Source organism: Silene latifolia, chromosome 1, assembly GCF_048544455.1.
Source record: "Silene latifolia isolate original U9 population chromosome 1, ASM4854445v1, whole genome shotgun sequence".
NCBI classification, from domain to species: Eukaryota; Viridiplantae; Streptophyta; class Magnoliopsida; order Caryophyllales; family Caryophyllaceae; genus Silene; species Silene latifolia.
In genome coordinates this window covers 128,398,241-128,409,778 of record NC_133526.1, presented here as the reverse complement: position 1 = coordinate 128,409,778, position 11,538 = coordinate 128,398,241, and the positions used below count along the sequence as shown (strand labels likewise).

The 11,538-nt window shown below is 35.2% G+C and overlaps 1 long non-coding RNA gene across 5 annotated transcripts; it reads right to left on the bottom strand.

Moving 5' to 3' along the window:
* Positions 1 to 2,263: 2,263 nt before the first annotated feature.
* On the bottom strand, positions 2,264 to 4,312 carry LOC141602317 (uncharacterized). Of its 5 annotated transcripts, none has more exons than XR_012524452.1 (6): positions 4,019 to 4,312; positions 3,874 to 3,919; positions 3,460 to 3,564; positions 3,312 to 3,359; positions 3,163 to 3,216; positions 2,264 to 2,548 (listed from the first exon to the last, which is right to left on the bottom strand). It is a non-coding gene; the product is annotated as an uncharacterized LOC141602317 (long non-coding RNA). The 5 variants fall into 5 exon arrangements; XR_012524436.1 differs by having other exon boundaries at positions 2,264 to 2,543; XR_012524420.1 differs by having other exon boundaries at positions 2,264 to 3,216.
* Between the last annotated feature and the right edge of the window lie 7,226 nt (positions 4,313 to 11,538).

Genomic DNA, 11,538 nt, shown 5'->3' with positions numbered 1-11,538 from the left:
AAGATACCCCTACCAAAACTAAAGTAACTCAATGCAAGTTAAATGAATTAATAATATAAGTATTCATATAATCAAATTAAACAAACCTATATTATCAAACAAAGATTTCCAAAGATAGAGCACCCTCACAAATTCAACAATTCTGAAAATAACATAAAACACACAATTAGAAATGTTATGACAAAACTAACATTTCAAACCCCCATAAAATTGAAGCTAATACAATAATAAATTACGGAACTAAAAATTTTAAAGCAGCAACAACTTGAACAATAATTGGATCATTATTGCCGAATACTTCACCTATTAAACAATATTATACAAAAAATGCTATGTCATCCCCTCAAATTTTCCACCTTTCGGCCATATATTTCAAAAATATATATAATAAATGCTCAAAAAATTATTAATCATCCACGATTCCACGTTGATGTCACCAATCTTTAGTTAGTATGTAAAATATAGTTGTTTAAGCAATCTTAGTATTTCACTTCTCCTTATAATCTTCTTTCTTCAATAAATCATACCTATTAAAAAAAAGTAACACAATAATAGTGGAATTTGTTTTATGCAATATTATCGTTATTAACTTAGTTTCACCTTAAGTAATGAAAAAAAAAGAGGGAATGATAATCAAATCGTAGAGATGTAAGTATATTTACCTTGGAAAAGCTTAACACAATAAATAATCTTAATATCACCTAAATGAGAACAAAACAAACACATACGCGAAATTGAAAATGTGATGAACACTTCATAACCCAATGAAACTTCCAATAAAAAAATAAAAAAAAATTAATTAATAATATCGGTGACACATACCATTCTACTAACGATAGAGATAAGAAATTTTTTGCTTACAAATTTTGCCTTCCATAAAAAATATATAAACAATTGAGGATACGTTTTATTGCTATTAAATATTATTTTTTCATTATTATCAAATTTAATATAGGTATAAATAAAGATCAAGTTCATGACTTTTGAGCATCCCTTTTTCATTATTATGAAGTTTAATATAAACATAAATATGGGAAAATGAGAAATGGTATGTAAAAGGGTTGCATTATTATTATTATTATTATTATTATTATTATTATTATTATTATTATTATTATTATTATTATTATTATTATTATTATTATTATTATTATTATTATTATTATTATTTTCTTACAAACTCCAGTTTGCATGAAAGTCGTTTAAAAAGTTATCTTGTATATGTAATTAAAATATGACATATTGATGATGATAGATATTTTGATTTTCCTTTTAATTATATTTATAAATTTGTAGATATTAGTAGCTTTATAATCCAAATTATTAGATTTCTTATTTACTACATATGAGACCTTTTAGCTACTATCTTTATGGTTAAGGAGGAGTTAGATGAACAAATTGAATGATTTAAATGATGAGAGTAATTCTTAATTTATTTTTATAATTTAAATCATGATCTTATGGTTTTCACACAAAAATAAATATTACTAAACCTTATAATGAGTTTTAATAAATTTATTAAAGTAGCCTTAATATTAACAATATAAATTAATAAAATTTAATTATCATAATACTACATGGCAAAAAATTAAATGTATTAAGTTGCCTTTTTACTATATAGTTAAAATATTACATATTGATGATGATAGATATTTTGGTTTTCCTTTTAATTATATTTATAAATTTGTAGATATTAGTAGCTTTATAATCCAAATTATTAGATGTTTTATTTACTATATAAGACCTTTTAGCTACTATATTTATGGTTAAGGAGGAGTTAGATGAACAAATTGAATGATTTAAATGATGAGACTAAATTCTTAATTTATTTTTATAATTTAAATCATAATCTTATGGTTTCCTCACAAAAAAAATATTACTAAACCTTATAATGAATTTTAATAAATTTATTAAAGTAGCCTTAATATTAAAAATATAAATTAATAGAATTTAATTATGATAATCCTACATGGCAAAAAAATTAAATGTATTAAGTTGCCTGTTAACTATATAGTGTAGATTATATAGATTTATAGATGTGGCATTCCTAATGCACGCGTGGCTTTTTTTTTCGCCTATGTGGCTTTGTCTACGTGGCCTTTTAAGGTTACCCTTTTAATATAATTTTATAGATTTTAAAATCACCAAAGATGTGAAATTTTAAATAGGAATTTTTTCCCTTAGATTCAATTTCTAATGTTATCATTTTCTTAACACAGATACAATCATCCACATGTACAAAACTAAATAGTAAAATAAAATAAAAACACGAAAAGTTGTAACAATTTTATATTAAGAATCAATAGTGTTGAATACAGTACACATAATCTTCCGCAATACAACTTCAGAAAAAAGAAGAAAAAAAGTCTCAGCCATTTAAATTCTAGTACTCTGTAATATACTTAACTACCTACATTCCCAACTTTTACAATATATGCAAGTCGTTCTCTTGTACTAATGTTGCCTAGAATTTGCTTCTTGCGCCAGAGGGTCAGGATACCTTCCATCTGTGGAAACGACTTCATTCATAAGATACCTTCCATCTGCACTTAAAACCAATCAATATGAGGACAACTAGAAGTGAGGATAAGCAAAATATGATTGCACTGCTTTACATGCCTTGTATGCATTATTGAACAAACACAATCATATCATTCGCTTGAAATTCTCTAGTAAGCAAATAGATACACTGAGAAGTAAGTTCACACAAAAGTATATCCCACGAGTGTTAGTAGAGCATATTGACATTTGCATAAAATCAATATGAGAAACGACACTATATATGAAATCGGTGTCTTAAACTGTCAAAAGAGAAATTTGTCTAGGAACAAATATCACTAATTTGAACTACTGTACTATTGCACAAACAACTTGCGCTTACTAGCATAAACATACCATATGCCACTAATCAACTTGATCAAGGTGCTTGTTTCCTTCAGTTTATAAAATGGGGAGCTGAACTTGTCATGTCATGTATAAGGTGCATTTTAATATTTATTCTATCAGGAACTCAGTTGACGTTTACGTTTTCAGCAAATTTCTAGATACTTCGTACTTTGTATAAGCAGGCTACTTAGACTTGAGTGTGAATCGCTTGATTGATACTGGATTACAGCACAACACATACGAAGTGATAAAGTCATGAGATCAGGTCAAACATACAGATTTTCCCATCCCAGCATGGCCAGTGATGAGAAGAGCATAATTTTGGCACTCCTACAACGTAGGCAAATCAAATAACCGTCAATGACTCTGTTCATCTTTGTCTCTATACAATAACGACTTAGCTACACTTGTGAAACACTACACACCTTTGAATTATTCAGTCTGTGTTCAAGCCATACCTTAACTTCTTCCACCTGCCAATATAGCGCAATTCCATCACGCATCAGAAACTAACTATACTACTAATATAGATCAAAAATTTAACCAAAAGAATAAGGGCATAAGAAGGTGTACACTTTCTTCTTATGAACGACAAGATCATCCAGAGAATGAGGCCTATATTTATCAACCCACAATTCCGCTCCATCAGCGTTCTTACCACCTGATTCAAATTCAACCCTAAATGTAGAAGTCAGAACACTGGGAAAGCTCACTGAACTACCACAAAACAGACAATCATATACACATCACTTCTCGACATTCCTTGCTGTCTTAAATCGTTCCATGGACTGACATTGTATCATCATATAGAAATAACAATCAATATCAGAGTTCATAATCTAGTTCCAATCTAATTCTAGTCAAATGTCTATATAAGTTATACTATGGTGCATTTTAATCAAATGTATGGAATTGGCTTGAACGGAGGGAGTATACAAGTAAATGAAACCAAGGAAGTATAATGAAAGCGATTGCGTTACGGCGTACCAGTAGATACCTTAAACCCAGCAAAACCTTCTGCGAAATCTTTAAACTGCAAAATCAACCCATTCAATCATTTCAACATTAAACCAACAATAATACAACTAATTCCACATTTGTGACTGTAATTAATCAAGAATTTCAAAATTACATCATCGAATGAAGAAAGCAATTCAACAGAAGAAGAAAGAGATTGACTAATTCACTGATTCTTTGTAGAATATATATTACAAGTAGCGCAATACTATTGGAATCATTCCGTTTAATTGCAACAAGTAACAAGGTAATTGACGAGCTCCTATTTCTACTTAGTTTTGGTACCATTTGAAGCTCATTTGGTAATATTTGGGGATGATTTTTGACGATTTTCACATTATTTAACCAATTCCGAATTCATTATCATTTAGCATATTTCTAATAGATAACAAGATGCCAAGAGGTCAATGGAAATGTCCAAGGAAGGGTGAAGAACAAACTTGAAGAAATACCACGAGAAAGCCTTCCAAAGGATCAAGCAAAGCACGAAAGAAAAGCGGACTACAGCAAGGAACTCGCACCGTGCGAGTTTCCAGACACCAGAACTCGCACGGTGCGAATTTTCTGGGTTTCATGCCGTTTTGTGTTACGAGTTTTTCCTGTGTTAAGCCCATGATTATTAGGTTACGTTAGACTATAAATAGCATGTTTTCAAGTAGGTTAAAACATCTTATGCCACTTTTAATTAATCAAGTTGTAATTTGAGAATATTTTCACCTTTTTGAATTGGGTTTAGATCTAAGCATGGAGAACTAATCTCCTTTTCTTAATCCGACTCAAAGGCATAATCTTTGGTTGTAAGACTCCTTAATCTTTCCTTAATTATTATTATTGTTCTTAATCTCTTGTGTTTAATTGCTTAATTTTGGAATCCTTGTTAGATTATTGTGATTAAGTGTGATTTCCTTTTTACATAATCTTTCCAAGTTCCTTAATTTATATGTTGTTGGGTTTATTAAGTGTGATTTCCTTGTGATCCCATGTTGCAACAACTTTTTATTAGACTAATGAATGTGATTTCTTCTTGGTTTAATCAACATTAGAGAGATTAAGTTGTGATTGCTCATTAATTGTGATTTCATTGTGAGTAATTACACCTATTAGATTCCTATTGCTTCATCTTCTTGTTAATTAATCTATGTCGGTGATTTCCACTAGAGGAGTTGATAAGTTGGGTCAATTATTAAGTGTGATTTCCTTGTGATTGACTTCTAATTAAGGGAATTTGGAGATTTAATCTCACTAATAGGACAATAATATTAATTAGAAGGATTGATTGAGTGGTTTTATCAACTAAAGTGCCTAACTTTGGGTCGGATTAAGTCTCTCTCAAATTGATTAATTTCCATCCTAAAACTCACTTGTTTGATTACTTGTTGCTTACTCTTGTTTGAATTTCCTTTAATTGTCCTTGAAAACTCAACCAAATACCCCCCCTTTTTACATATTTGTTGTTACTTTGTCACAATTGTTCTAATTGCTCTTTTAATTTCACTATTGCAAAACCCATCTTCTCTTGGGTTCGATCCCTTGTTTACTACTTTACTAGTTTAGAATTAGTATTAATTAGTACGTATTGTGGTTATAAATTGTTAATTTGGCCGTCTTTTATTGCGACGTTTTAGGCGTGTCAAATTTTGGCGCCGTTGCCGGGGAAGGTAACGGTTTTGCTAGTGTTTTTATTGTTGTTTTAGAATAGTTGTGTTAGTTAATCTTTGTTTCTTGTTGATAGTGTCTTGTTCATCACTTGTGTGAACTTTTTGATTGTGTGCTCTTGTGTAGAGTTGTTTATGGTCAATACTAGGAATTCAAGTGAACCACTTTTTCCATTCAATCCGGAAATTCAAAGATCACTTGCTTGGATAGGAGGAGGTATTAGAAGAGACACCCCGGTTATTGAAGAAGTTAACCCCGTTACTCAACAAGACCAAGAGGAAGAGAACACCCTTTCCTTTGAACCCGAACCCATACCCATTCAACTCATCATGGGTGATCGTGAGGACGAACAACTACACGGAAATGGTGAGAGAGAGAACCCACCAAGGCCTAGAACCATTAAAGAACTTACCGCCCCGGATCTCACACAAGTGCCCTTGTGTATCTCCTTTACAGCCTTGGCGGAAAATGCCACCTTTGAATTAAAGTCCGGGCTCATTCACCAATTGCCCCAATTCCATGGACTTAGCACGGAAGATCCCAACAAGCATCTAAACAAATTTCATGTGGTTTGCTGAAGCATGAAGCCTAATGGGGTTACCGATGAGCAACTTCAACTAAGGGCCTTCCCTTTTTCACTCAAGGACGCGGCAAACGATTGGCTTTATTATCTTCCTACCGGGAGCATCACCACTTGGAATCAAATGAAGAAGGCTTTCTTAGAAAAGTATTTTCCCACTAGTCTCTCCTCTCAATTGAAGAAATAAATAAGTAATGTTGAACAAATGGATAAGGAGAACTTTATGAGTATTGGGAGAGGTTTAAACAACTTCTTGCTAGTTGCCCATACCATGGGTATACCGACCACGACCTTCTCTTGAACTTTTGTGGTGGTCTACTTGAGGATGATGCTAGGATGATTAAAGCCGCTACCCAAGGAGGGATTGAATATATGTCGGTCCAAGAAGCAAATGAGTTGATTGAAAGGTTGGTAGGAAGCTCTAGGAATTTTGGGAGGAGAATTAGGAAGATAAGTGGGACATCTTCTTCAAGGCAAAGCTCCAACCATATGGAGGAGAAAGTTGATTTTCTTACCAATTTGGTCAAGGAACTTACAAAAGGTAGTGGGAGTACTTCTCATGTGAAGTTTTGTGGTCTTTGTAATGACCCAACTCATCCCACCGATGGGTGTCCATCCTTGCAAACGGAGGAGGCAATTGAAGCGGTGAAGGCTATTGGGTTTAGGAAGTTTGACCCCTACTCCAACACTTACAATGAAGGGTGGAAATCTCATCCAAATATGGGGGGGGGGGGAAAACCAAAATCAAAACCAAAAGGGATCCTCAAATTTCTCATTCCAAAAGCCAAATCAAAATCAAATCCAATCACAAAATTCCTTGGAAGAGATGATGAAGACACTTGCTATGAATCAAGTGGCAATGCAAAAAGAAAGCCAAGCCTTGCTAAACAACACCAAGGAATTTCAAACCGCCATGCTTCAACAAAACCGACTCACCAACTCTAGGTTTGTTAACCTTGAGACCCAAGTTGGTCAAATCCTCAATACACTCAATTCTCAACCCACTCAAGGAGGGAGCCTCCCTTCTCACACCATTCCTCCACCCACCAAGTAACAAGCAAAAGCGGTCTCTTTGAGGAATGGTAGAGAGTTGGTAGAGGCACCCAAGGCTCCTAAGAAGACAAGACCACTTCCTATTGTTCATGAAGTGGAGAATGTGGTTGAAGATGAAATTGAAGTGGTAGTGGAACATGGGGAAGCATCTACACCTCAACAAGTGAGGATCAATGAACCGCTTCCGGAATACGAGCCACAAGCTCCATTTCCAAGTGCCTTGAATGACACAAGGATAATTGACAAGAAGACTTCAAACCTTTACGATATCTTTCGTAAGGTGGAGGTAAACATTCCACTTCTTGACCTTCTTAGTAGTGTGCCTAAGCATGCAAAGTTTTTGAAAGAGTTGTGCACTACTAAGAGGTCCAATAAGGCAAAAAGCATGAAAAAGGTAAGGGCTAGTGAACATGTGTCGGCAATTTTTCAAAAACGGTTGCCACAAAAATGTAGTGATCCGGGCATGTTTACCATCCCTTGTAAAATTGGTGACTTGGATTGTCAACATGCTATGCTTGATTTAGGTGCCTCTATTAATGTCTTGCCCAATTACCTTTATGAGTCTCTCAAGTTAGGGCCTTTGAAACCGACTCGTACGGTCATTTCTTTGGCCGATAGGTCCAATATCTATCCTAAGGGAATTTTGGAAGATGTCTTAGTGAAGGTGGGGGAAATGCTTTTCCCCGCCGACTTCTATGTGATTGAAATGGAACCCGAGAAAGGCTCCACTCCCATTTTGTTGGGAAGGCCTTTCATGAGAACCTCCAACACCAAGATTGATGTATCTAGTGGACGCCTCACAATGGAATTTGAAGGGGAAAAGATTGAGTATAGCATATATAAGGCAATGAAATACCCAACCGAGACTTCATCTTTGTGTTTTCTTGAGATTTTTGAACCAATTGTGCAAACCGTGTATGAATTGTGTAAAGTTGATGCATTGGATGTTGTTTTGACTAATGGATTGGTTGGAGAGGATGTGGGGTATGCTTTGTCTTGTAATTTGCAAGAAACAATCAAGGACCTAGAAGAAAACCTCCCAATGGAAGAGTGGGAAGAAAAGGAAGAAATCCGGAAAACAGCAGGGAACTCGCACCGTGCGAGTTTCCCAGTGCCAGAACTCGCACCGTGCGAGTTCTCCCCTGTCCAGGAATTTTGCTTCCTTTCTTCCAAATTGTTAAAAGAGCTACCAAAAGAGAAACCTGTTCCCTCTATTGTCAAGCCTCCTATTGTTGAATTGAAGCCCTTACCAAGCCACTTGAAGTATGCATTTCTAGGAGATGAAGAAACTTTACCGGTAATCATTTCAAGCAAGCTTACTAAGGAGCAAGAAGAGGCTCTCATCCGAGTTCTTAAGCAACACAAGGAAGCAATTGGGTGGAGAATGGCCAACATCAAGGGCATTAGTCCCACTTTATGCATGCACCGGATTCTTCTTGAAGATGAAGCAAAGCCCGTTCGACAACCACAAAGGCGTTTGAATCCTCCAATGATGGATGTGGTGAAGAAAGAGGTACTCAAACTCCTTCATGTAGGTATGATCTATCCTATCTCCGATAGTCAATGGGTTAGTCCAACCCAAGTTGTCCCAAAGAAATCCGGGCTAACGGTAGTCGAGAATCATGAAGGTGTTTTGACCCCCACTCGAGTTCAAAATGGGTGGCGGGTATGTATCGACGATCGTAGGCTCAATGCCGTGACCCGAAAAGATCACTTCCCACTTCCCTTCATTGATCAAATGTTGGAGAGGTTAGCGGGAAAAGCTATTTATTGCTTTTTGGATGGCTACTCGGGTTATTTTCAAATCCCAATTGCACCCGAGGACCAAACAAAAACAACTTTCACATGTCCCTTTGGAACGTTTGCCTATAGAAAGATGTCTGTCGGTCTTTGTAATGCTCCGGGAACGTTCCAAAGTTGCATGATGAGTATCTTTTCGGATCATGTTGAGGACTTTATTGAAGTATTTATAGACGATTTTACCGTTCATGGCCAATCTTTTGAGGATTGTTTGAGTCATCTCACTTGGGTCTTGCAAAGATGTATTGATACCAACCTCGATCTCAACCATGAGAAATGTCATTTCATGGTTGATGAAGGAATAGTCTTGGGACATGTGATCTCCTCTAGGGGGATTGAGGTTGATAAGGCCAAGGTCGATACTATTCGCACCTTGCCTTATCCTACTAATGTGCGTGAAGTGAGATCTTTCCTAGGTCACGCCGGGTTCTACCGGCGTTTTATTAAGGATTTCTCCAAGATTGTCGCTCCTCTATGCAAGCTACTTCAAAAGGATTGTGAATTTATCATGAGTGAAGAATGCAAGGGAGCTTTTGATATGCTCAAGGAGAAGCTTATTTCGGCACCTATAATTCAACCTCCCAATTGGAATGAACCGTTTGAGATAATGTTGGACGCAAGCAATTATGCCCTTGACGCGGTACTTGGACAAAGGGTAGGAAGAGCACCTCATGTTATTCAATATGCGTCGACAATGATGAATGAGGCTCAAAGAAACTATACAACTACCGAGAAAGAATTTCTTGCGGTGGTGTTTGCCTTAGAGAAATTTCGACCTTATATTCTTGGAGCCAAGGTCATCATCTTCACGGATCATGCCGTCTTAAGGCATTTGGTAAACAAGAAGGAGTCCAAGCCCCGTTTGATGATATGGGTACTACTTTTGAGTGAGTTTGATGTTGAGCTCAAAGACAAGAAGGGCACAACTTACACGGTGGCGGATCACCTAAGTCGAATTGTGCAAGAGAAGCCTCAAGAAGTCTTGGAATCACCAATACAAGCTTCCTTTCCGGATGACACACTCCTAGCATTGTCCTCCATTGAGCCATGGTATGCCCATATAGTCAACTTTTTGGTCTTACAAGAATTCCCAAAGGGTCTTTCTCGCTCCCAACGGGATAAGATCAAGAGTGATGCTAAATACTATGTGTGGGATGACCCATACCTTTAGAAATTTTGTGCCAATAAAGTCATTAGGAGATGTGTCCCGGCTGCCGAGATCATTCCAATTCTTAAATTTTGTCACGAGTATGCTTGCGGTGGGCATTTTGGAGCCAAGAAAACGGCTAGAAAAGTCTTGGAAAGCGGTTTCTTTTGGCGCACATTATTCCGAGATGCTCATGTTGGAGCGTGTGTCCTCCACAAATTAGTGAGATAACATTTGTAAATCTCTTACAGGTTCACAAGGGTATACTTCGTATATTTAATCAGTTGATTAACGTTTACCTAATAACGGTTGGCTTGCTAGAGAGTTTGACGTTATTATCATACAGATGGCGGTGATCAACTGGTCCCTAAAGGTCACACCTATAGGACGTGTTTGAGAAATGTGGTTATAGAAATATAATTACATTGATGCCCAAAATGACTAAAAAGTTAGTCAATGTGTTGATGAGATAATTATTTAATGAAAATTAAATAATATTAAGTTGAGACGAATTAACTGTCAATTCGTAAAATAAATATAATAAGTTATATTTAAGTAAATATATATAATGTTAGCTTGGACGAATTAATCTGTTAATTGTAATTAAATATAATCAGTTGTATTTAATATCAACAAGCTGAATGTGTCATAGTGGTAATAGTGAGGGTACACATACCAAGAGGTCATGGGTTCGATCCTCACTAGATGACAATTCAACACATATTATATATTTTTGGAAAGACCAAAATAAGGAAAATACACTCCTTATTTTCGGTCTGTTTGGCCGAAAATTAGGTGGTTATTTCTTTCCTAATTGATTCCAGATTTCGGTCTATATAAAAAGAAAGGTAGAGAATTATTTCTAATCTAATACTTTTTCTGACCTTGCCTCCTCTTTCTCATCACAAAACACAAAGACAATAAAATTTTACAGAAAATTTTAGATTGATTTCTAGCATAATCAAAGGGTATATCTCAGATCGTCTTGGGTGCAACTAATAGGCGAATATCAGTTTTGATATTGTTCTTAGGCCAATTTTGCTAGGACCTGAGGTTAATTCTAAATCCTTTTACTTTTGTTTATGTATTTTATTTTATGACCTTAGATCATCTTTATTAAATCGTTATAATCCTTCATGTTAAAGGGAAGTATACAGATGATTTCCCACAAGTGGTATCAGAGCACTAGGCTACGATTTTAATCTTGATGATTTTCATAAAAATTGTATGTAAACATAACCTGATTTTCGAAAAAATTAGGGTTTCTTTTTGTGATTCGAAAATTTTTATTGTGCCGGTTTTTTTTTCCTTTTGTTTGATGATATATAACCAATTTCTATAGATCATATCATTGTTTTAATCGGTTAAAAGTATCATATGAAGAATTTGGTAGATTTTG